The sequence below is a fragment of the Jaculus jaculus genome, chromosome 14 (genome assembly GCF_020740685.1).
Source record: "Jaculus jaculus isolate mJacJac1 chromosome 14, mJacJac1.mat.Y.cur, whole genome shotgun sequence".
Lineage (NCBI taxonomy): Eukaryota > Metazoa > Chordata > Mammalia > Rodentia > Dipodidae > Jaculus > Jaculus jaculus.
This window is the reverse complement of record NC_059115.1, coordinates 50,466,378-50,488,437: the sequence shown is the minus strand read 5'-3', so window position 1 is coordinate 50,488,437 and position 22,060 is coordinate 50,466,378. Positions and strand designations below refer to the sequence as shown.

Sequence of the window (22,060 nt, the reverse complement as noted above, 5' to 3'; positions counted from 1 at the left end):
GTTAGCCTGGGTCTGTTGTAAGGGTCACTCTTGTTTCAAAGAGGATGAGTCATTAGAAGCCCCTGTGATCCCAATAGCCTCTGGAATGAAAGCCAAGTTCTTATGCTGTGACTTTTGGGGACAACAATGAGTGAAATTCTTGCAGGGGAGTAGCAGAATATAAGCCCCCATGTCTGTCACTCACTACCTGTGTGATTGTGAACAAGTCATGAAGCTCTCTAAGCCTGGGTTTCCACCTCTTTGAAGTGTAGATCACTGTGGGGTTTGTGGGGATGAGTGAAGTACTGTGTGGGAAGCACTTGGCAAGTGCCTGGCACTTAAAGAGGCTGGATAAACACTGGCTGGCATCACCAGCAGCGGGACTCGTTCTTTGAAGAAGGGTGTTATTCTAATCCAGCATTCCAGACTGATGCCTTATGTGGATTAGATGGTTGATGAAATCTCTACTGTGACCATTGCTAATGCCGAGACTGAAGCCAGGGCTTTGCACATGCTAGGCAAGCAGCCGAACACTGAGCTACACCCCAGCTCCTTAACTTCTGTAGGTTCCGCATCTGAGAGAGATCATGTGTTATTTTCTCATTTGATCCTCACAATAACCAGACAAAGTAAGAGCTCATTACCTCCATGTCATAGAGGAAGAAACTGAGGCACAAAGAAAGTTAAGCTGCTCATTTCAAGCACAGTTAGTAAGGGGTAGAGTTGGATCTGAGAGCACGTCGTGTGATGCCAGAAAGTCATGTGACACAAAGCCAATGTTCTGAAAATGGCCCTTCCTGCCTTTCCATACAACACCAGTCTAGTTCTAACTTGGATAACTCCATGAACACTGTTGTAGTCAGGTTCGCATTGCTGATAGAAATCAACTAACCAAAAGCAACTTGAGGGAAAAAGAGGTTTATTTTGGCTTATAAGCTCAAGGGGAAGCTCCACGATGGCAGGGCAAAAAGATGGCATGAGAAGAGGGTGGACATCACCCACTGGCCAACATAAGGTGGACAATAACAACAGGGGAGTGTGCCAAACACTGGCAAGGGGACACTGGCTATAACACCCATAAACCCACCCTCAATAATACACTGCCTCCAGGAGGCATTAATTCCCAAGTCTCCATCAGCTGAGAACCTAGCCTTCAGAACAAAGTTTATGGGGGACACCTGAATCAAACCACCACATTCCACCCCTGGCCCCCATTAATTGATAACCATCCATGATGTAAAATGCAATGCATTCAGTCCAACTTTAAACGTCTCCATAGTTTCTATCAATCCCAGTGATGTTCAAACATTACCATTGTCCAAGACATTTTAACTGAGCCATAATACCAAACCCCCCCCAAAACCCATAATGACACAGAATAAACATTCACACTGCAAAAGATGGCATTGTACATAGCAAAGAAATATTCAGCCAATATAAGATTTAAAACAACCAGGGAAAACATCAAACTCTGTAGCTTCAAGTCCAACAACTCTAGCCAGTGACAAATCTCCAAATCTGACAATTCTAACCAGCAACAAGTCTCTGGCATTCCAATTCCACCCCTCCAGCTAGGCTACTCACAGTCCTAGAAAACTTCATCAGGGTGGCAGCTTTCCTTAGCATCCATCTCATGGTCCTGGCATCTCCACTGGGTCTCCACTGCAATCTACAGTTCATCCTCATGGCTCCATTGGGTCTCCATGTAGGCATCCAGCAAACCAACTTCACAATGCCTGTATCCACTTCCAAAATGCAAGACCATGTTGCAAACTCAACGACCCTCTCTTTCCTGCATTTCTTATACTTCACAATACCAGGTAGGGTGCCAATTTGTAAATCTAGGGGGGTATAAAGCAGACTTTAAAGAACAGGACATTCCTTGAGCACTCAGGCACCTCCAAAGGGGTCTACATACTTCCTGTTGCCCCAGTGCAGGTCAGCTGGCCCAATCTCAAAAGTTGTAATCTCTCAGTTACAGCTGAATGGGCAACAGTTTGCCCAGTTTTCTTTCTGTGCCATAGGCTCACACCAGTTCATTTTGATGCACAGCAACCCTGCACAACTTCTCAGGACATAGGCATAACAGCAAGATTCTCACACAAACTTCTGGCCCTGTCCAAGCAAAGCTCTTTCTCACCCTCATAAGCCAAACATCACAGTCTATAGTTCTTACTGCCTTCAGGTCTTTCAACTCTGACCAGAATAGTCCATCAAGCTGTACTTACAGCACTGCAAGGCATCTCTTAGTCCAAGGTTTCAAATCCTTCCACATTCCTCTTGAAACTCATCTCCAAAAGGCCAAAGCCACCCAGTCAGGTGTCTAACAGCAGCCCCACTCCTGGTACCACTTTACTGTTGCAGTCAAGTTTGCATTGCTTGTAGAAATCACCTATCCAAGAACAGTTTGTGGGGAAAAGAGACTTTTTTTTGCTTAAAGACTCAAGGGAAAGCACCACAAAGGCAAGGGAAAATGATGGCATGAGCAGATGGTGGATATCACACCCTAGTCAACATAAGGTGGACAATAGCAATAGGAGAGTGCGCCCAACACTGGCAAGGGGAAACTGGCTTTAACACCCATAAGCCTGCCCCAACAATACATTCCCTCCAGGAGGTATTAATTCCCAAATCTCCATCAGCTAGGAACGTAGCATAGCATTCAGAACACTTAAGTTTATGGGGAACACCTGAATCAAACCACTAAAACCACTGTGTCATTTTTGGCCAGCTCATAACCTTGGATTCTTGGCTGTGCAAGAAGCAAGTGTTCAATGATTTAAACATGGCTTAGGTGTGACACATAAAGGTACATGTGTGTTCTCTAAGATGGTGGTAGCATTTCCAAGGTGGTAGAACCTTTAAGGGACAGAGCCCAGTGAAAGGAAATTAAGTTACTGGGACAAGATGTCTAGAAGGATTATGTCTGTTCTTGAAGAATTTTATATATATATATATATATATATATATATATATATATGTATGTATGTATGTATGTATGTATGTATTTTACAAATAATCAAGGCTCACTTCTCTCCACCTTTGGTTGTCTGTCTGACCTGTGAGCACTCCTTCTTGCATGTGCTCCTCCCACAATTCCCTAATCACAGCCAGGTACAATCCTGCACCATGCCCTTGTTCCAGAACTGTGAACTGTGAGAACCCCATGTCAGGTATTTTGTTATAGTAACAGAAAACAGACTAATTCAGGGTTAAGAGCCACAGAGTGTGTTACTTGAAACATGTCACAGATGTCTCAGCACAGTGAGTATCTGATGAGCATGATTTATGCTGCTGTTGTCATTAGTTATTGAGCTTACTGAGTTATTGTTTATTTAGCTTTTGTCCCAGACATCAGGAATTTGGTACCTCCAGTTATGGTGAGCACAGTTGATTTTTTTAATTACATAAAAATCCATATATATATATATATATATGTATACACACACACACACACACATATATATATAGGCCAGGTCTCTTGGCTGTGCAAGAAACTCTGTGTGGCTGGGGAGATATCTCAATCTTTAAAGTGCTTGACATGTAAGCATGAAGACCTGAGATCAATCCCCAAACCCAATAGTAAAAAAAAAAAAAGGCCAGAGAGATGGCTTAGTGTTTAAGGCACTTGCCTACAAAGCCAAAGGACCCAGGATCAATTCCCCAGGACCCACATAAGCCAAATGCACATGGTGGTGCACGCATCTGGAGTTCATTTTCAGTGGCTGTAGGCCCTGGCCTGCCCATTCTCTCTCTTTCCTCTCTTTCTTTTTCTCTCGATCTGTATCTCAAATAAAATATTAAAAGAAGAAGAAGCTGAGCACATCAGCATACGCTTGTCATCCCAGTGTTGTTAAGGCTAGAACAGAAGGGTCCTTGAAGCTTGCAAGCCAATCAGTCTAACCTATTTGACAAAGTTCCAGGCTACTGAGAAACCCTGTGTCATGGTCTAAAGAAATGTTCCCCATGGCCTCATGTGTTTTGAATAATTAGTCCCCAGCTGGCAGCAGTTCAGGAAGTGAAGCCTTGCTGGAGATGATGTGTCACTGGTGGCCAACCTCAAGGTTTATTAGTTCCCCTTGCCAGTAGTAGCTCAGCACATTCTAATGGCTATGGCAAGACATAATAGCGTCAGCTCTACCATCCTTCCCCTGCCATCAGGAAGCTTCCCCTTCAGACTGCAAGCCACTATAAACTCTTTCCTCCCGCCAGCTACTTTACAATACCCTATTCTAAAAATGTGGGCAGTACTGAGAAATGACACTCAATGTTGTCTTCTGACACACATACATGCATGCATACGTGCACACATGTGCCTATGTACCACATACATACATAGAAGAGAAGCAGAGTACACATAAAAAGATAAGCAAAATATAAAGAGATGACACAAGAACTACCTCATGAGCTAGAAGCTGCCTCCTTGTTACCTAGCTGTCAGGATGCCGGAAACACCTATGCAGCCTTTGGAGGAGAAAAGTCCCCAACAGTCTTAGCCAGCAGTGTACCCTGCAAACTTTAGGGATGACCAGCCAGGCCAAACATACAACTGGTACAATGGTGGCATATCTATCTGGGGGAAAATCAATTGTTCTTTGATTGGATTTGAGGCCTGCATCATGGGAGGAAATTCATGCCTGCTAGTGAAAATCTAGTCAAAAGTCTATAGCTGAGGCAGGGTGTGGTGGCACACGCTTTTAATCCCAGCACTCGGGAGGCAGAGATAGGAGGATTACCGTGAGTCCGAGGCCACCCTGAGACTACATAGTGAATTCCAGGTCAGCCTGGACTGCAGCAAGACCTGACCTCAAAAAAAAAAAAAAAAGTCTATAGCTGAGGAGGTCATAAGTACCATGGGGGAAACTACTCCTGTGGCCTGACTAAATACATATATTATGCCCCACCAAACTGCCCTTTAAACACTTGTGTTTATGCCCATGTATTAATGCTACTCTCACTTTTGGTTAGAGAAGCTTCTGTTTTCAGATGGTAGTGACTGCTGAGGAGCCTCAAAACTGATAGAAGTGCTGAGAAGAAATGACAGTGAAGGGAGACATTTCTATCATACTAAGCTCAGGAACCATTTTGGAAGAGGTGGCAGAAAAAAAAAAAAATGTAAGAGCCAAAGGATGGGGAGGAATGCTCACAATGCTGTTGTCATCAAGTGGCCTTGATATTCATGACCTCACAGTGGCTGATGCTACCTACAGAAAAGGATGGCATCTAAATAGAAGACAAGCTAGTAGGAAGAAAAAGTGATTCAGCAGAAGCAGGATTTGGGTGGGGAAAAGGGAGAAGGGTGGGAGGGGATTATGATCATGGTACTCTGGCTATATTTATGGAACTTGTCAATAAAAAGCTTAAAAGTATAACTAGCTCAGAGTGAATGTCCAATGTAGTATCACTCCGTTGCAGAAGCACTTAAAACATTCCCTCTCTCACCTTCCAGCACAGCCCACTAACCCTGAGTTTACCATCCCCAGTGCCCCAGACATCTGGCGATGGGTAATTCTTTGGTAGGGGGTGTCCTATGCACTGTAGAATTTCCTCAGCAACCCTGCTCTCTTTCCACTAGATGCCAGCAGTGTCTTCCCCCAAAGGGTGACAACCAACAATGGAACAGATGTCCCTCGAGGGCACAACCCACCCTGGCCCAGCACCATCCCACTATCCTGACCGTGTGGCCCTGATCGTCTGGGTTTCCTCTACTTTTGCTATGCAAGTGTGCATCCTTCAACATTATCATTTAAGTCCAAGCAGAAAGAATTCTTCATCAGGTAATTTAAGTTAATACATAGACCCCCAAATGGCCTCATAGGCAGGGTGACCATATAATCCATTGTCTAAACTCAAGGCACAGACATTAATCAGGATTGATCCAGGCGAGCCAGCATGATCACCCCACTTCTAAGGAACCTCTGCTGTGAGAGAACATTATCTTCACAACCATACACAATTAGGGCTCCTTCCCACTGTTTAATTGCGCAAGACATGAAAGGGGACAATTAAAAGCAGCACATTCCGAAGGGCAAAGTAACATGGACCCAAATAAATGGCTCAAGGCTAAGGAGCTGCAGAAAGGGGAACTCACTGGCCTTGGCCTTTAGAAGTGGCATGCTTCAAACAAACAAACTGATTTAAATAAATGCCTTCTAATATGTGCCCATAAATGCAGGAAAGATCATGCTCAACCTCTTTGACAGGCTTTGGGGTCTGTTATGGGCTCTTAATTTATGCATTGCCTTTTCCTCCTCCGTGTCATTGGAAAGTAATACCACACACGTCAGTTTGACTCTGGCTACATTTTGATCTCATAAGCCCTAATATTGACCATGCGAAAAGAGACACCCGAGGTTTTACTTACACACATGAGAAATCACACTGCCTCAATACAGCTCAGCTCAGCTTCCATTATATGGGAAGAGCAGGAATCAGTTATCTTCATTAGGCCATTGTACACTGTAGCAAACACTCACTCCTGGTCTGTTTAGCATGCATCACCTCCTTCCCCAGCAACTGTATTCATGTGGCAGGTCAGGCCTCTGGTTTCACAGTCCATATGGCTCGGATGGTTCCCCACTCTAGAAGTCATTTATTACAGAGGCTTTGTCCAGCCAATCCAATCAGGCCAATCCGAACACATTAGAGAACCTTTTTGTCTACAACTAGGGAAGGCAATTGTCTCAGTCTACTTTCTGTTGTGATAGCTGGATTTCCGTGACTGGTTACTTTATACAGAAAACGTGTTTACTGAGTTCACAGTCTTGGAGTCTGAAAGAACAAAATCAGGACTCATGTTGGTGACAGCATCATAATCACAATGGTGGAGAGGCATGTGGACACACTCACATGGCAAAATGGAAAGGCAGGGAGATTCAGTGGCCACTTACTCTGTCTGGAAATGACCAAGGTTCTATGAGCACTATATTAATACCTTCCAAAATGGGTGCACCCAGGACCTAAGTCTTTTCTCTACTTTTCAACATTGCCACACTGGGGACCAGGCTTCCAGAACATGAAGGACATGAGGGACCTACTCAGACCATATCCAAACAATACCGAAGAACTTTTCATCTCTTTTTAACTAGATGTAAACCTAATACATAAACCAGTCACTGCTACATAGTTCTCTTATCATCTCAGAAGTAACCCATTATATCAAGAAAACAGAACAGTAGAAGAAAGTGAGAAGACAGAAATCAGACCCTCAAGTCATTGTTCATCCCTAAGCAAGACCCTCCATGAACCTGATAGTTACTTAAACTCATACACAAGGGGGGAAAAAAAATACAGTGCTTAGATGTCTTTTTTGGTAGAAGAATATGTAAATATCCCAAGTCCATCTAATGCTGTCACTTCCCAAAATCACACTAACAGACGCAATACATGTGTCAGTGCTGTTCAAAGTGTTTGGAAGCAAGTCTCAGTGGAATGACACGCTATGATGCAGCCCCCAATGCACATGACACCTGACAGGCAATGCTGCCTCAGGGCTTCATGAAGCTGCAGAACCCTTGCCAATTTATCATGACGACAATATCTTGTCTTGTCACGCACCCTTTTATACTGGTTGTGACCCACTAAATGGATTTTATGACCTTCATCTTTAAAAACAGTGGCAATGATTTCAAAAACCAGGAAGAAAGACATGAAAAACGACATGGTCGTTTCCATCCAGCATGTTAACTGAGGGAAACAGGTTTGTCTCCTACAGTAGTACCTAGATGGTTGTTATCAAGCAAATCACTTCTTTCTGGTAAATCAGAACATATGTGAGCCAGAAGAGGAGAAAAAATAACTCAAGGATTTAGAAAGAATTATAATTAAGAGAAAAAAAAAATTTATCATCTGAAACAAAATGAAACGGAGAGAAATTAGTTGTAGCATCAGTCCAAAGCCTTTGTATGTGCAAAGATAACTTTAAATTTGCAGAAAATTATTACAGGCTGAATAAGATAGTTTGGGTATTTTCAATGGCCTTTTATGGCATCTATTTGTATTTTCAGTTAGCCGAAATTTCCTTTTTTGTCCACTCAAAAGCACAGAGCCTTAATTAAATCTGTGGAATCAAGTGGAGAACTGGGATTCTCAGGCTTGCTAGAAACAGAGGCAGAGAATAGTAAATATTACTGAGAGCCTTCCCCTGTTTCCACACTCTGACTGGCTGTGAAGTTAGCTCCTCCCACGCCTTCCTAGACTCTCTGGCTCAAGTATAATTGTCTGCCTGCTGCAGACTCCCATTAACTTTTCTATGGCTAAGATGGAAACATGAATTTCAAAACGGGGTGAAGTTTAAGACAAGCACTTGCATGCCCAGAAGAATTATCTTCTGAAAACATTGCCAGCAATAAAGAAAATCAAATCTCAATAGGATGGTGTTTTAGGTCCATTCTTTCATTTTCCATCATTGTATGGTTCAAATACTTTCCACCTACGTTACTGAATTTAAGCAAACAAATCTTAATACAGGCACAATGTCACAAAGAAACAAAAAACCCTGCGTCTTTTTTGCCCACTGGGAAATATATGTACGGCTGCTAAGATGTGTATATGTGTTACTGTTTATTCCAAAATTTCCAGACATACCAAAAAAAGAAGCAGGCATTCTTCAATACACATTCTACTTACTGCTCTCACTTCACTCGGAGACAAAATATATTAAACACTTGATGTGTGCGTCACCCTAAAACACTGTCTTATTGAGATATATGGTAAACATGCAGGGTCGGCTTCGTTCACAGTGCACTGAAGTCTCTTCTAGAGCCCTCGTTCAGGTCAATGACTGGGTCTGAAATCAGACTGTATATAAGCCATGGATTCCTACCAAGATTTTTGGCAAGTTCTTTCACCTCCCCTAGGGCTTGGCTTACCAGTCCATGGGCTAGCCATGATGTCCGCCAAGTACCTACCGGGATGCCTGGCACTGTAAGCTTACTTTCCAAGTTCTTTTCGAAACGCGTATGACACATCAAAAAAATAAAAATAAAAAAATTTTAAAAAAGCGTGAGGAGGTTAAGTAAGGCGAAAGCGCTCTTCTTCCCCTGCGGACATTTGATTTGGAATCTGCACAGATCCACTCCCTTTGGGACAGGAAATAGCATGTCAGGGATTGCCCTGTAATCCTGAACACATCCTCCCATCGGTTGATAGTTTACGAAACACAAGCTACCCCTGAGGAATCACACTGCTTTCCTCAAAGACTGCTGCTGTCAGCATTGCGGAGTTTTATCCCTCCCCTCTCCTCCCCCCCCCCCCCACCCCAAGGGGCCACCTTGCAGACGCAGCCGTCTGGATACCAAGAAACACATCAAGTCAGTCCGCAAAGTTCAGAGGAGTTGACTCTGGTATGTTTACAAGTCCTAGCAGATCGCAGGAATGTTCGGGATAATTATTACCGCACCCAGAAGCGCCGGGCCCTACCCTCTCACATCTGGAGGGAAGCGACCACACAAAGGAGACAGCCAGAGAGACCTCCTCCTGCGGCCGACCGCGGCTGCACGCTCAGACCGGGCAGGACCGGAGCCCGGCTCTGGGGCTGGCTTTCAGCGTACCGGACCATCCAATGCCACGGATGACTTTGGCCTCTAGTCCAAACCGGAGAGCACTTGTCAAATGAGGGGCTACAGTACCCCATTCTCCAACATGCCGAAAGCAAACAATCCAGGAGCACAGATAGGGTAGCGGTTCACACGCACGCACGCCTCCCCAACACAGGCGCGCCTACGAGGTTGATACGCCTATTTACAAAGGTCAGCCAAAGCCAAGCCCGGGCTGTCCTCGGCTAACACAAGGGGACTCCCGCCCCCTCCCCCAATTCCTCCTCTCACAGCCTCCCGGGAGCATCCCCGAGCCGCCGAATCCCGGCTTCACCGGCTCTCCTCCCCGCCTCCCTCCCGCGCGCGCGCGCGCGCGCGGCTCGCACCGCACAGGGTCCCAGGCGGCGCGTTCGCCAACCCCACCTGCGCGGGCGCCTCGAACCCGCCAAACTTCCCGTCTCCTCCCCTGGGGCCACCGAGGCTAGGAGATGGGGAGCAGTCCCCAAGGGACTGCCTCGGGTCAAGGCTGCGCGCGCCCCGGAGCCTCTGGGCGGGGCTTCCTGCTGCCGGGAGCGCCGGAGCCCCGCACCTTTCGCCGGCTGGCCTGGGGCTGGGGGGATGGAAGTAGGGTTCGTCCCCCCAAGCTGTGTGCAGTGCTGGCAACGCAGAGCCACCACCCTCGCCGGTGCCTTCGGCGACCCTTGGGACTGTTTGTACACCTACCTGCTCGTCCGCCTCCCGCCTCGGGCTGTCGCCCGCTACTTTTATTGTCTGGCACCGCGCGGGACCCGGAGACGCCGCTGCGCGCCAGTCCCGCAACTCTGCTGGGCGCCGCACCTTCCCCGGCCGCAGCTGCCTTCCTCTCCCTCCTCTTCCTCCTCCTCGTATCTGCTCTGGACCCGGCTCAGCACGTGAAGCACGCAGCCGGACCCCGCCGCTCGCCCGCCGGGCAGCGCCCGCAGCATCCCCCGGCCCAGGGCTGCGCTCGCTCCGGCGCGTCCTCGCGGGGATCCTCGCTGGCAGCCAGCCGGGGCCCGGGCCGCCTGGCCGGTGTCCTCGCCTCCGGCCGTCCCTCGGTGCTGCCTCCTCCCCGCTGTCAGCCCCGGCTTTCCGCCGCCCGCTCCCCAGCGCCTCCGCCCGCCGCCTCTCGGGGGCTGGGGCGGCCCCGCCAATGAGACTCGGCTGATGCGCTGTTCCGGCCCAGTCATTGTGTCGGGAGGGGAGGAGGAGGAGGAGGAGGCCAGCAGGGAGGGGGGCGCTCGGCCCCGGTGATGCGGCTGTAGCCCGGCTAGCCTTCCAAGCCAGAGAGAGGCTGAGGGTGGGTAGGGGGGCATGGGTCCTGGGGCGCAGCCAAGAAGGGGCTTCTCCATTTCCCCTTCTCCAAAATACCGTGGAAAGGACTTGATCCCCCCCCCCCTCCCCGGGTGCTTAAGCATCCCAGGACCTTATAGAATAAAGGGAGGAAATGGCAGGCGCAGTATGTGTCGGGGGACAGGAGTAAAGCTCGCAAAATGACTTGCTTTGAGGCTCTTGCAAATCGGTGGCTCAGCTCTGCAAAGAAGAAAGAAGACACACACACACACACACACACACACACACACAGAGAGAGAGAGAGAGAGAGAGAGAGAGAGAGAGAGAGAGAGAGAGGAGACTATCCCATACCCAAATCAGTCATTCATTCACTCCTGCCGGCCTGTTGCCCCAAGCTTTCTTTACGTGAAGAAATCCAGGCGTCTCTGAGACAGGCTCAGAGGACAGCTGACGGGGGGCCGAGCCGGGATCACAACCTGATGTGTTGATTCACCTTAAGACAGTGAATGAAAAGAAAAGAGGGAGGACCCTTCTTGAAGGACCTCCTACTAAGACTGTTTTATATACTATCTCCAAATGAGTCCACAAGTACCAAGCCAGAGTTAGAGCGACCGGGATGGGTGAAAGTAGGTTCCAGTCGCATTAAATGTGTGTCCTAGTTTCTGGATCTCACTTCTTTAGACACTAGTTTTTCAAAGTAAATGCATTTAAAAAAAAAAATACTAATCATTGTGGGGACCAAGCAGAGTCAGTCAGTCCCTGCGGGAGAGGAGAGGGGACAGTGTGCCTGGGGGAGAGGAGATACAAAAGAGCGCAGTGGGGCGTGGTGGCGCAAGTCTTTAATCCCAGCACTCGAGAGGCAGAGGTAGGAGGATCGCCATGAGTTCAAGGCCACCCTGAGATGACAGAGTTAATTCCAGATCAGCCCGGGCTAGAGTGTCCTTACCTCAAAAAAAAGTGCAACCTTTTCATTAAAAAAAAAATCAATAAAAAGGAGAAATTCTGGAATTTAAACAGCTATCTGATTTAGAATAAAAGTTATTTGTAAAAGAAAAATCATCTTGAGTCTACACAATTCTTCATCTCTGCATTTTGTTGATTTTGTTGATTTAGCCAATGCCAATATTTTAAAATGAATCAGTTTCTGTAATCCTGATGTTGTTTTACCCGCCCTCTTCCTTCTTGTCTTTGCTTCCCCTTCTCCCTCTTTTTCTTCCTCCTCCTCTGCTCATCTCCTCTTTTACTACCCCCCACCCTTGCAGGCTCTGGGGTCACTACTATTGACATGAGCAAGGCAGGAGAAGCAAGCGCTGAGGTGACCGACTTTTGAGGTACAATATTAGGTGTGTGGCATAGGTTTGACTAAACTTTCTTCTGGTGTCAACTGGACAGTTCACTTTCACTTAAAAGAAAAAATGTATTGAACAAATGCCTCACATTCTTTGAGTGGCAACGTCACATACCTCCGACCTGAGCTGTGACCTCTTCTTCCCTTGCTCGCCTCACCCTATCTGAGAGGAAAGGAAGGCGGGCGCAGCCCAGGTCGGCCCCTGCCTGGTTCAGATCTGGCAAGCAGGGGCTGCTCATTCAGTGCGCCCTCAGTTTATGGAGCCCTGTTCTGACCGGGAGGAAGATGAGTGAGACTCCGCGGTCGCCTGACCTGCCTGAGAGTATCTGCAGACTCAGGTCTGACAGCTTGCTCACCGCAGCACAAAACCACCCATTCAGTGTGAGCAGCAGCATTAAAGGCGCGGTGTAAGGAACCGTGCAAACATTGATGGCGAGGGGGGACCCTAGCTGATGGAGATTTGGGAATTGACGCCTCCTGGAGGGAATGTATTGTTGGGGGCCGGCTTGTGGGTATTATCGCCAGTTTCCCCTTGCCAGTGTTTGGCACACTCTCCTATTCCTGTTGCCTACATTATGTGGGCCACGGGGTGATGTCCACCCTCTGCTCATGCCATCAGTTTCCCCTGCCATGGTGGAGCTTCCCCTGGGGCCTGTAAACCAAAGTAAACCTCTTTTTCCTACAAGCTTCTCTTCGTGTCTACCAGCAATGTGACAATGTAGAGCAGTCACTGGAGCTCTGGAACAATGCAGGTGAGCTATCTGCATAGCATTTGATATGTTTTCTTAGAGAGAGAGAAAAAAAAAACATAGCTAGTTGCAAGCTATAACATGAAACATAAAGGTACCAGATGCACATATGAATGGTCCAGAAAAAAAAAATGCTTAAAATGTGGGGTACTTGCTAGATTCTCATTGAGCAAGGAAAGCTCTGACTAAGGAGATCTTCAAGGCTCTTCTGTGTATGCTGGGGGTTTCCCAATGTTTGGCTTCCCTGGGGCCTGTTTACATCTTCTGTTACTCGGAGATACTAATAAATCTCTCCTCCCTTCAATTGTTTCCCTTGCCATTTTGGTCACAGACAGAAAAGTAACTAATACACACACCCAGACTTTAAAAATACTTAACACCTCCAGCACTTTTTGTGTGTGTGATTAGTTAATATGTAACTTCAAGCTGGGAAGTATGCAAAATATATCGCAATGAATGGCAAACAAAAGAAGTTGGTCTTGAGCTGGGGAGATGGCTTGTGGGTAAGTGCTTGTCGCAAAAGCAAGAGAACCTGTGTTCAGATCCCCAGCACCCACCCACATACACAAAAAAGTCATGGTTGTGTATGCTCATAACCTCAGCACTCAGCGAGGAAGGAGGGAAGCAGAGGCAGGAAGGTCACTGAGAGAGTTGAGAGACTCTGTCTCTAGGAGATAAGGCAAAACAATGGAGATGCCCAGTCTCCTCCCCTGGCCTCCATATGCAAGCACACACATGCATAAATCACAGGTACACACACTGCATACACTATACATACCCACAAGAGAAAAGATATGGGCCTTACCCCTTAGAAACTCATACTTTAGTTGATATGACACAAATATATATGGACAAAGTGATAGCCATGACTATCAGCAAGTAACCGTTTTATCATGAAAGGTAGAATTTCTGAGTGAAAAATAATGAACTCACCAATAGCACTCTACACGCAAAGGAGTACTTTTGACACAAGATTATACTACAAATCTCTTGGAACCCAGTTTCAAACCTCTCATCTGTTTGTTTGTTTCTTTTTTTTTTTTTTCATGGTATAAAGGAGTGTGTTTTGGTATGAGTGACATAAAACTCAGCTATGATATAAAGAACATTCATGATATTTTGTTTATTTTATTATTTTCATTTATTTGAGATAACAGTAGAGATCTGTTCATTGGAGACGCTTTGACATTACAAAAATTATGTAAAACAGAAATGGAAAAATACCCACAAGTTCACTACCCTGAATAAGCATCTGCTTTAACCTGTACACTTGAGTTTTGTTTTTTTTTTTTTAAGAGTATACATGCAAAGAGTTTGACTGGGCAAGTGTGCTTTCTGCCCAAGGGTCTGAGAACACTGAAGTCTGAATCTCTAGAACTCACATAACAGCTGAGCATGGCCACACATGACTGTGACCCCATCCTGTAGGGGGAGCAGAGAGACCTGGGAGTCTCAGGACGTCAGGTAGAGAACAGCAAGCTTCAGCACCAAAGAGGAGACAAACAAGAATGGGCAGAAGAAAGCTGGGCATGGTGGTGCACGCCTTTAATCCCAGTACTTGAGAGGCAGAGGTAGGAGGATTGCCGTGAGTTCAAGGCCAGCCTGAGACTACATAGTGAATTCCAAGTCAGCCTGAGCTAGAGTGAGACCCTACCTCGGCAAAACAAAAAGCAAAACAAAACAAAAGGATGGGCAGAAGAGTGACACAGCTTCTCTGAACACCACAGACAAGCGCACCCCACTGCAGGCCAACACATGGAGTGCCACAAGGGCACATACGTATGCATGCACCAAACACACATGCAAACACACAGGCAATAGGTGCGTGTGAAAGCACACACGCAAATTGTGCTATGTTGATTGCTATCATTTATTCACCCATGACAGTTAGGCTTCTTTGATTTTGTTTGTTTGTTTGTTTTACATACAGTTTGAAGCCAAGGTTAAAGGGGGCTGGGTCATACCATCCTTGCAGCCCTGTGGTTCTCTTCATTTTAGCAAGGCTCTGCTTTCCAAAGACTTCCTGCTGATTGTTCAAACTTGGATAAAGGCACACATATTGCTTGCATGTTTTGTAACTGTAGGCTGCTGAGTGAGCAAATACTGACCCTGTGTAATGAGAAACACCATGCTGGGGTCCCCTATGTACTTTATATGTGCGATATCATTTAATTAACAACCATAGGAAGTGATCACTTCTGTCCTCTCCATTCGATACAGACTAAAAGAAAAGTGACCTACCCAAGGTCACACAGCTAATAGGGCAGTCCTGGCTTGACTCCAGGCCTCCCTGCCCCCCTCCCCTTCTTTCTTTCTCTCTCTCTCTCTCTCTCTCTCTCTCTCTCTCTCTCTCTCTCGATATGGCAGCACTTCTGTTACTACCATACTGGCTTGGGTGGATCTTACCATTTTAGAGTTCTTAAGAGGGTCTTTAAAAACAATCAAATATTCAGTTGGGTGTGGCAGCTCACGCCTTTAATCCTAGCACTTGGGAGGCACAGGTTGGAGGATCTCCATGAGTTCAAGGCCTCCCTGAGACTACCAAGTGAATTCCAGGTCAGCCTGGGCTAGAGCAAGATCCTACCTCAAAAAAAAAAAAAAAAAAAAAAAAAATCAAATATTCAACCAGGCTTGGTGATACATACCTATAACCCCAGCAACCAAGAAAGAGAGGCTTGAGGATCTTGAGTTGAAGCCCAGCCTGGGCTATGTGATGAGTTTCAGTCCATCCTGAGCTACAAGGGGAGATTCCAGCTCAAAAACAAATAAAGCCAGGAATGGTGGCTCACGCCTTTAATCCCAGCACTCATAGAGGCAGAGGTAGGAGGAACACCATGAGTTTGAGGCTGGCCTGACATTGCATAGTGAATTCCAGATCAGCCTGGGCTAAAGTGAGACCTTACCTCAAATAAATAAATAAATAAATAAAATCGCAATAATATTATACATATGGGAGACAATAGTCTTGAAGCTATTCTAGTTCAAAGTCAATTGCTGTTTTCCTTTGGCAGCACTCTTCAGATACTCAGAACTAAGTACGGGAAGAGCAGTCAACCATTGATACACTCCAGGTCTTTTTGACCCTTCACCGCACCGTGACATCACGCATTCTGTATAACCTCTCTGCACCCGCTCTGCATTCTAAGGACACTTAACTTACACTGAGACTGACGAGGTCGCCTGTTACTCCATGCCTTTGTGGGAAGTGCTTATCTTCACTGAGGCCTTGTTTTTTTCTAATTAACCCCAGGACCTTCTCACATACAGTGAGATGAAACCAAAGCCTGTCCTTTTACTAACGTAACCAAGGGGCTGTTGTGTGCTACACTCAAGTGTAGCGTAACAGTACAACGTTGTTATTTCTAATTGTTGAGAATGTCGTTAGGTGCCAGTAAACACGAAAGCGTTTTAAGAGCAGTAAGAGTGATGCTCCCAAATTAAAACAGAATAGGAAAGCTTCATGACACTTAACAGAGGGCAGATGTTGGGTTAAATCACAGGAAATTACCTTAAGCGTTAAGTATTGACACTCACATAATGTTGAGGCAAGCTGTGAATTTGCAGCTGTGTCTGTCACAGACCAACTGTCTCAGTGGCTTCAATCATAATGGAAGTAACAGAATCAGATGTGAACTTTGCAGTAATGCACATGTAACTGTCTTTTGAGGGCCTATCATTAAGCCCTTCTTACGTGTGAAAATGCTCTTTAATAATGTTCCTTTGGCACTTATCTGGCTGAAATTCCTTGGCGAGTAGCCAGTGCCTGAGTGTGGAGGTCCAGTGAAATCTTACATCAGAGCATTGAGACGGTATCGTCTTTGTCTCCAGGATGCAAAGACACGTTGTGAGAAACCAAACAAATATTCTTTAGCCAATGTACAGCCCAGCTACCTCACCCCAAAGATCCCAAACTGGTTGGAGGGAAGAACTTGACAATGACATTGAGAAGGACTCCTCTCATTTGAAAGATTACTGGTTAGCATGGGTTCTGGGTTATGTGGTGGTTTTATTGATGTTATTGCTACTGGTGGCTGTAATCTGGAGATGTTAACCTGCACATGTGAAGCTGTCGGTGTGTTTGAGTGTGTGTAGAGAGAAAATTCCAAACGCAAGCTTACATGGGTTGATACTATTGTACTTTTTCTAAAAAGAGATTGTTTGATGCTTTATTTTTATTGCTAAGTAATAATTGTCATTATTTATGGGTCACAAAGCAATACATGAATACAATGTGCAATGATTGAGCCACAGAAATGAGAAACTTCATCATTCACACAATTGTCTCCTTTTGGATGGGAACACAACAACCATGATTTATTTTAAAAATGGGTAGAAAACTAGCAAAATGAAAAGTTCCTTCAGCTCAATATAGTTTTCTTTGCAACTCCAGACAAGGACAGAAGGACTTTTGCTGGCTTTGCTGGCATGATTGCATCTTTTCTTAGGCCCATTGCATGTTAAATGCTCTGTTGAATAACACGAATACCTTTGTAGCTGATAAAACCTAAAGGATTTTAGAGAGTTGTGTGTCCTGGGGTAATTAATTCCAGGAACATCAGTGAAGGCAGATAATCAGGGACATGACAAGAGGACGACGTGGAGACTTACAGCAGAGTGGATAGCACACAGTCCGCGCACAGGGCCCTGCTCCTCAGTAACATCCCTTTAAGACACTAGTACTCTAGATTTGCTCAAGAAAAGCCAGTAATTCTGGCTTTTAATTTAGGAAATTTCTTGATTATTAAATTACAACTATTTTTCAGTACTTAGCCAAACAAAAACCCTCTTCAGGCCTGGTATGACTAAACGCACCCCAGTTCAGAACTGCTGACCCATCTCAACCTCTTCCTTTTATCGATGAAGAAACTGAGGCTCAGAGCAAGAAGATGACCGGCCCAAGAGTCTGAAATAATAGAACAGATAATTCCACCTTGTCTGCTTGGCTTCTTGCCAAATTTTGTCCTGGTACAAACATTTGCTTTTTTTTTTTTTTTTTTCTTACTGAAATTTAAGTGATAGTCCCTGTTACATGATTTCAAACATTGTTCATTATGAGAAAAAAAAATAATCACAATATGCTTTGGAACACATAATTTCCAGTAAATGTCTGTTTAGTAACATGATCACATAATCTAACCTGGTTCTAAGGCTTAGAAAGCCAGTGTTAGACCATTTATGTGTGTGTACTAACTAAACTTTCTGATTCTATTGCCTGCATTCCTTCTTAGTAACCAAACTGACCAAATATAGAGAAAAGTAAAAAGACTTAGGAGGAATTATTTTGACTATTTTACTATGAACAAGATGTAGAGAGACAGAAAAAGAAAAAAAAACTTGTGAATCAGCAAATATAAACACTAACCCATGCATCCAAAGCATTTTGACACAATTTGCTTTTTTTTTCAAATCAAACAAAACACACAGCCAACCTGTAAGGACCCTACCATATTTTGAAGAAGGAACAGGGTTCATTTTTCTCTGAGTTTCAATAACTGAAAAGCTCCATTATATATCTGAGATTGCTTTTATTTTTTCCTTGTTCAGAAAAATTTTAATTGTATAGAACAGCTTAGTATATGTTACAGCAAACACCCCAGCCACCAATCAGGATGGGCTGTTGTCCTCTGTTTCAATCAGACAAATTCCAACATTACAGAAAGTTTAAGTTCCCTTTGTATCCTATTCCCAATTTTATCTCCAGCTCTCCAGAAGAAACCAGTATCCTGAGGTTGGCTAAATTCTTCTTAACTTCTATACACACATATGCATCTATGACGAGTATACAATTGAGTTACCTTTGTTTTAAATACATATGCTGTATCACACTGTACATAAGGTACCACAGTCTCTGTGTTTCATTTAATAACAGCTCTGGTAAGACTAATTCAAGGTGGTTATATAGCTCTAGTATTTTTAATAATATTTTATTTTTCTTTATTTATTACACTGAGAGAGAGAGAGAGAGGGAGAGGGAGGGAGGGAGGGAGGGAGGGAAAGAATGGGCATGCCAGGGCTTATAACCACTGCAAACGAACTCCAGACACACACGCCACTATGAGCTTATGTCTGTCGGGCCTGGAGAATCGAACTTGGGTCTTTAGGCGTCACAGGGATGCGCCTTAACTGCTAAGCCATCTCTCCAGCTCTCTAATTTATTTTTTTAAATATTCATTTGTTTGCACATGCATGTATGTGTGCACGTGCATGTATGGGAATGCCAAGGACTCTGGTTGTCAGATGCCTGCACCATTTTCACTATCCAGCTTTATGTGAATGCTATGGAACTGCACCTGGGCCAACAGGCTTTGCAAGCAAGTCCCTTCAACCCATTGAACCACAGCCCCACTTTTAAACCACTGCATGATATTCTACATTTTATTTGTTCATTTCAGCCAGCTATTCTCAAGAATTGAATTATTTCATGTTAAACCATCTAAACTGGAAGTTCATCTTTTTGAAAACAATGACTATCAGTTTTAGAGTATTTTTTAATATTTTATTTATTTACTTATTTATTTATTTATCTATTTATTTATCAGAGAGAGAGGCAGATAGAGAATAGGCATGCCAGGGCTTACTGCAAATGAACTCCAGACACATGCACGACGTTGAGTATTTGGCTTAAATGGATCCTGGGGAATCAAACCTGGGTCCTTATGTTTCCTAGGTTAGTGCCTTAACTGCTAAGACATCTCTCCAGCCCTGAATAAGAGTTATATATCACTAGTTCATCATACATTCCAATGGATAAGGGGAAGAATATACTTATTCTTAGCCCATGACTCCTGACCTGTCTTATATTGTATAGAGTCCACTAGAAAAAATTTATTAAAATAGCAATTTTTTTCTGAAGGGAAGGTGCAAAATTTTTGCATTGAGTTTCCTCAAAGTTATCTCAAAAGGATGAAGAATTACTATTTAAAATGCCTTCCATAAACCACTAAAAAATATCAGTGTGGAGTTTTCTTTAAAAAAAAAAAACTGAACTAAAATTAGATACAACATATGAGTCAACTATACCACACCTGGGTATTTGCTTGAAGGACTCTGAGCCACATAGCACAAGACAAATGCCTACCTATCTTTATTACAGCATTATCCACAAAAGCTAAATTACAGAGCCAGACAGGACATCAGCAACAGAGGACACCATGTGGTGGTTTGAATTAGGTGTTCCCCCATGAACTCATGTGTTATGAATGCATAGTTGCCAGCTACTGGAATTTGGGAGGTGGAGCCTTGCTGGAGGAGGTGTGTCACTGGGGGTGGACCTTGAGGTTTGTTAACCCTCAGTTTGCTGCTGCTGTTGTCTACCTGATGTTGCCCAGGAGGTGATGTGCATCCCCTGCTCATGCAGCATTTTTCCCTGTCACCATGCAGCTTCCCCTCAAGTCTGTAAGTCAAAAATAACCATTTTCCCCCACAACCTGCTTTTGTCTGGGTGCTTTGTACCAGCAATGTAAAAGTAACTGCATATGATTGATAGTACATATGATAGGATCTTATTCCGCCATAAAGAAGAACAATACTATGTCATTTACAGAAAAAAAAACATGACTCAACTAGAGATTATTGCATTAAGGGAGTTAGGTCAGCTCAGAAAGACAAGTATGTGTTCCTCATGTGTGGCTCTTAGATTTCATGTAGATACTCAAAATCATGCACGTGACCTGCAAGGAGAAGCAACACTGTCCAGAGAAGTAACAGAAGGAGGAAGCGGGGAGGAGAGGAAACATGCATGTCCAAGTGCATGCTACCAGTAAATGAAAAGGTTCTTGTGAAATCCAGTGTCATGTACAGTGAACACGTGCCAATTAGAAACCAGACCTTTCCACTTAGCATGGGAAGTTACCACCGGCTTTCTGCAATCGTGTTTCTTATCACAACTTTTGGAAGGAATCGCCGTCGCTGATTGTGCTTTACAATTAAGTTGACTTCAACCTTTCAGCAATAAAGAATGCACTAAAAAGTCGCCAGTAGCGAGGACAAGAACACACCTAGAACACCCTACGTTTCCCTGTCTTGACAGCCAAGTGAGGAAGGTAACGTCCCGGCCAGGGTACTGTCTCCAGGGGAACTCTGCCAACACCACATCTGGATAACTGTTTGCGACTAGGCATGTCCTGGCATGACTAGGTGGGATGCAGTAGTCCGTTCTACTGCCCAGATGCAGTAGCTGCTACCCACGACCTGGAAGTATCATGTCTCAGCACACTGTTTCCTGTTTCCTGTTTCCTGGTGTGGGGGCAGCAGAGCAGCAGAGGACACCACCGCAGTGCGAAGGACCGGCAGTCTGCGTTCAAGCCTCAGCCGAGTTCTCAGAGAAGGTCGTCTCTCCTTGGCAATGGCACACATTATCTTACGGCCCTGGGCAAGTCTTTCAACATTTGAGAGTCTCAGTTTCTTTCTTTGTGCATTGGGATAATCGGACATTTCTAGCTTCAAGTCCTACGGTACCCTTGGACATCAAAGTCCTTGTAGAACTGCCAGGATGGGTGTGAGGAACCAGCATCTAGAAACTGTCGTTATTTGGGTAGAGAGCGCTTTACTAAATATTGCCTGTCACGGGGAGCCACCTTTTTTTTATTAGAAAATACAGCCTCTGGATGTGTTGCCACATTACCTCTTTGTAAATGATGGTGTCAATTGCCTTTCTCATTATAAAGCAATCTTGTAGACACTTAACTGGAATTGCAAGCTGTTTATCTCTTGGGTAAATCTGATCTTCAGGAAAGGGGATTAAATAAATAGACAATGACATTTTTTAAGAGTTCTTTCTTAGAAGCCACAGAACAGACATGGCCAATGAACACGTTTCTAGACCACTTGGTCTTTGTGATCTGGAATGAACTGTCCGATAAAACACAACAACACAAGATTCACTAAGAATCGATCTCTGAACTCGGCTGTATCAATGAGGACAAATGGCACAGGGTATTATGGGTACAAGTCCACTGGTGTCTAAATGGATACCAGACATGAGTATCAATGATTAGCCATTAAATAGCTCAGCTGAAAGTACTTAGTGTTAAAGTAAGGATTCCAAATAGAGAAGGAAAGCTGGGAATTCTCAAACTCTCTCCTAGGGTAACTTACGAACACAGTACTAAGCTTCTGCCTGTCTGGGATTCAAGTCT

General features: G+C 44.8%; 1 protein-coding gene across 1 annotated transcript in view; it reads right to left on the bottom strand.

The window, feature by feature from the left end:
• The window catches only part of Frmd4b (FERM domain containing 4B), a 363,678-nt gene extending 353,295 nt beyond the window's left edge, over window positions 1–10,383 (bottom strand). Inside the window, exon 1 of the mRNA XM_045133597.1 lies at window positions 10,239–10,383. The gene's annotated coding sequence lies outside the window, so the exon portion shown is untranslated. The remainder of the gene's footprint in view (window positions 1–10,238) is intronic.
• Window positions 10,384–22,060: the final 11,677 nt, after the last annotated feature.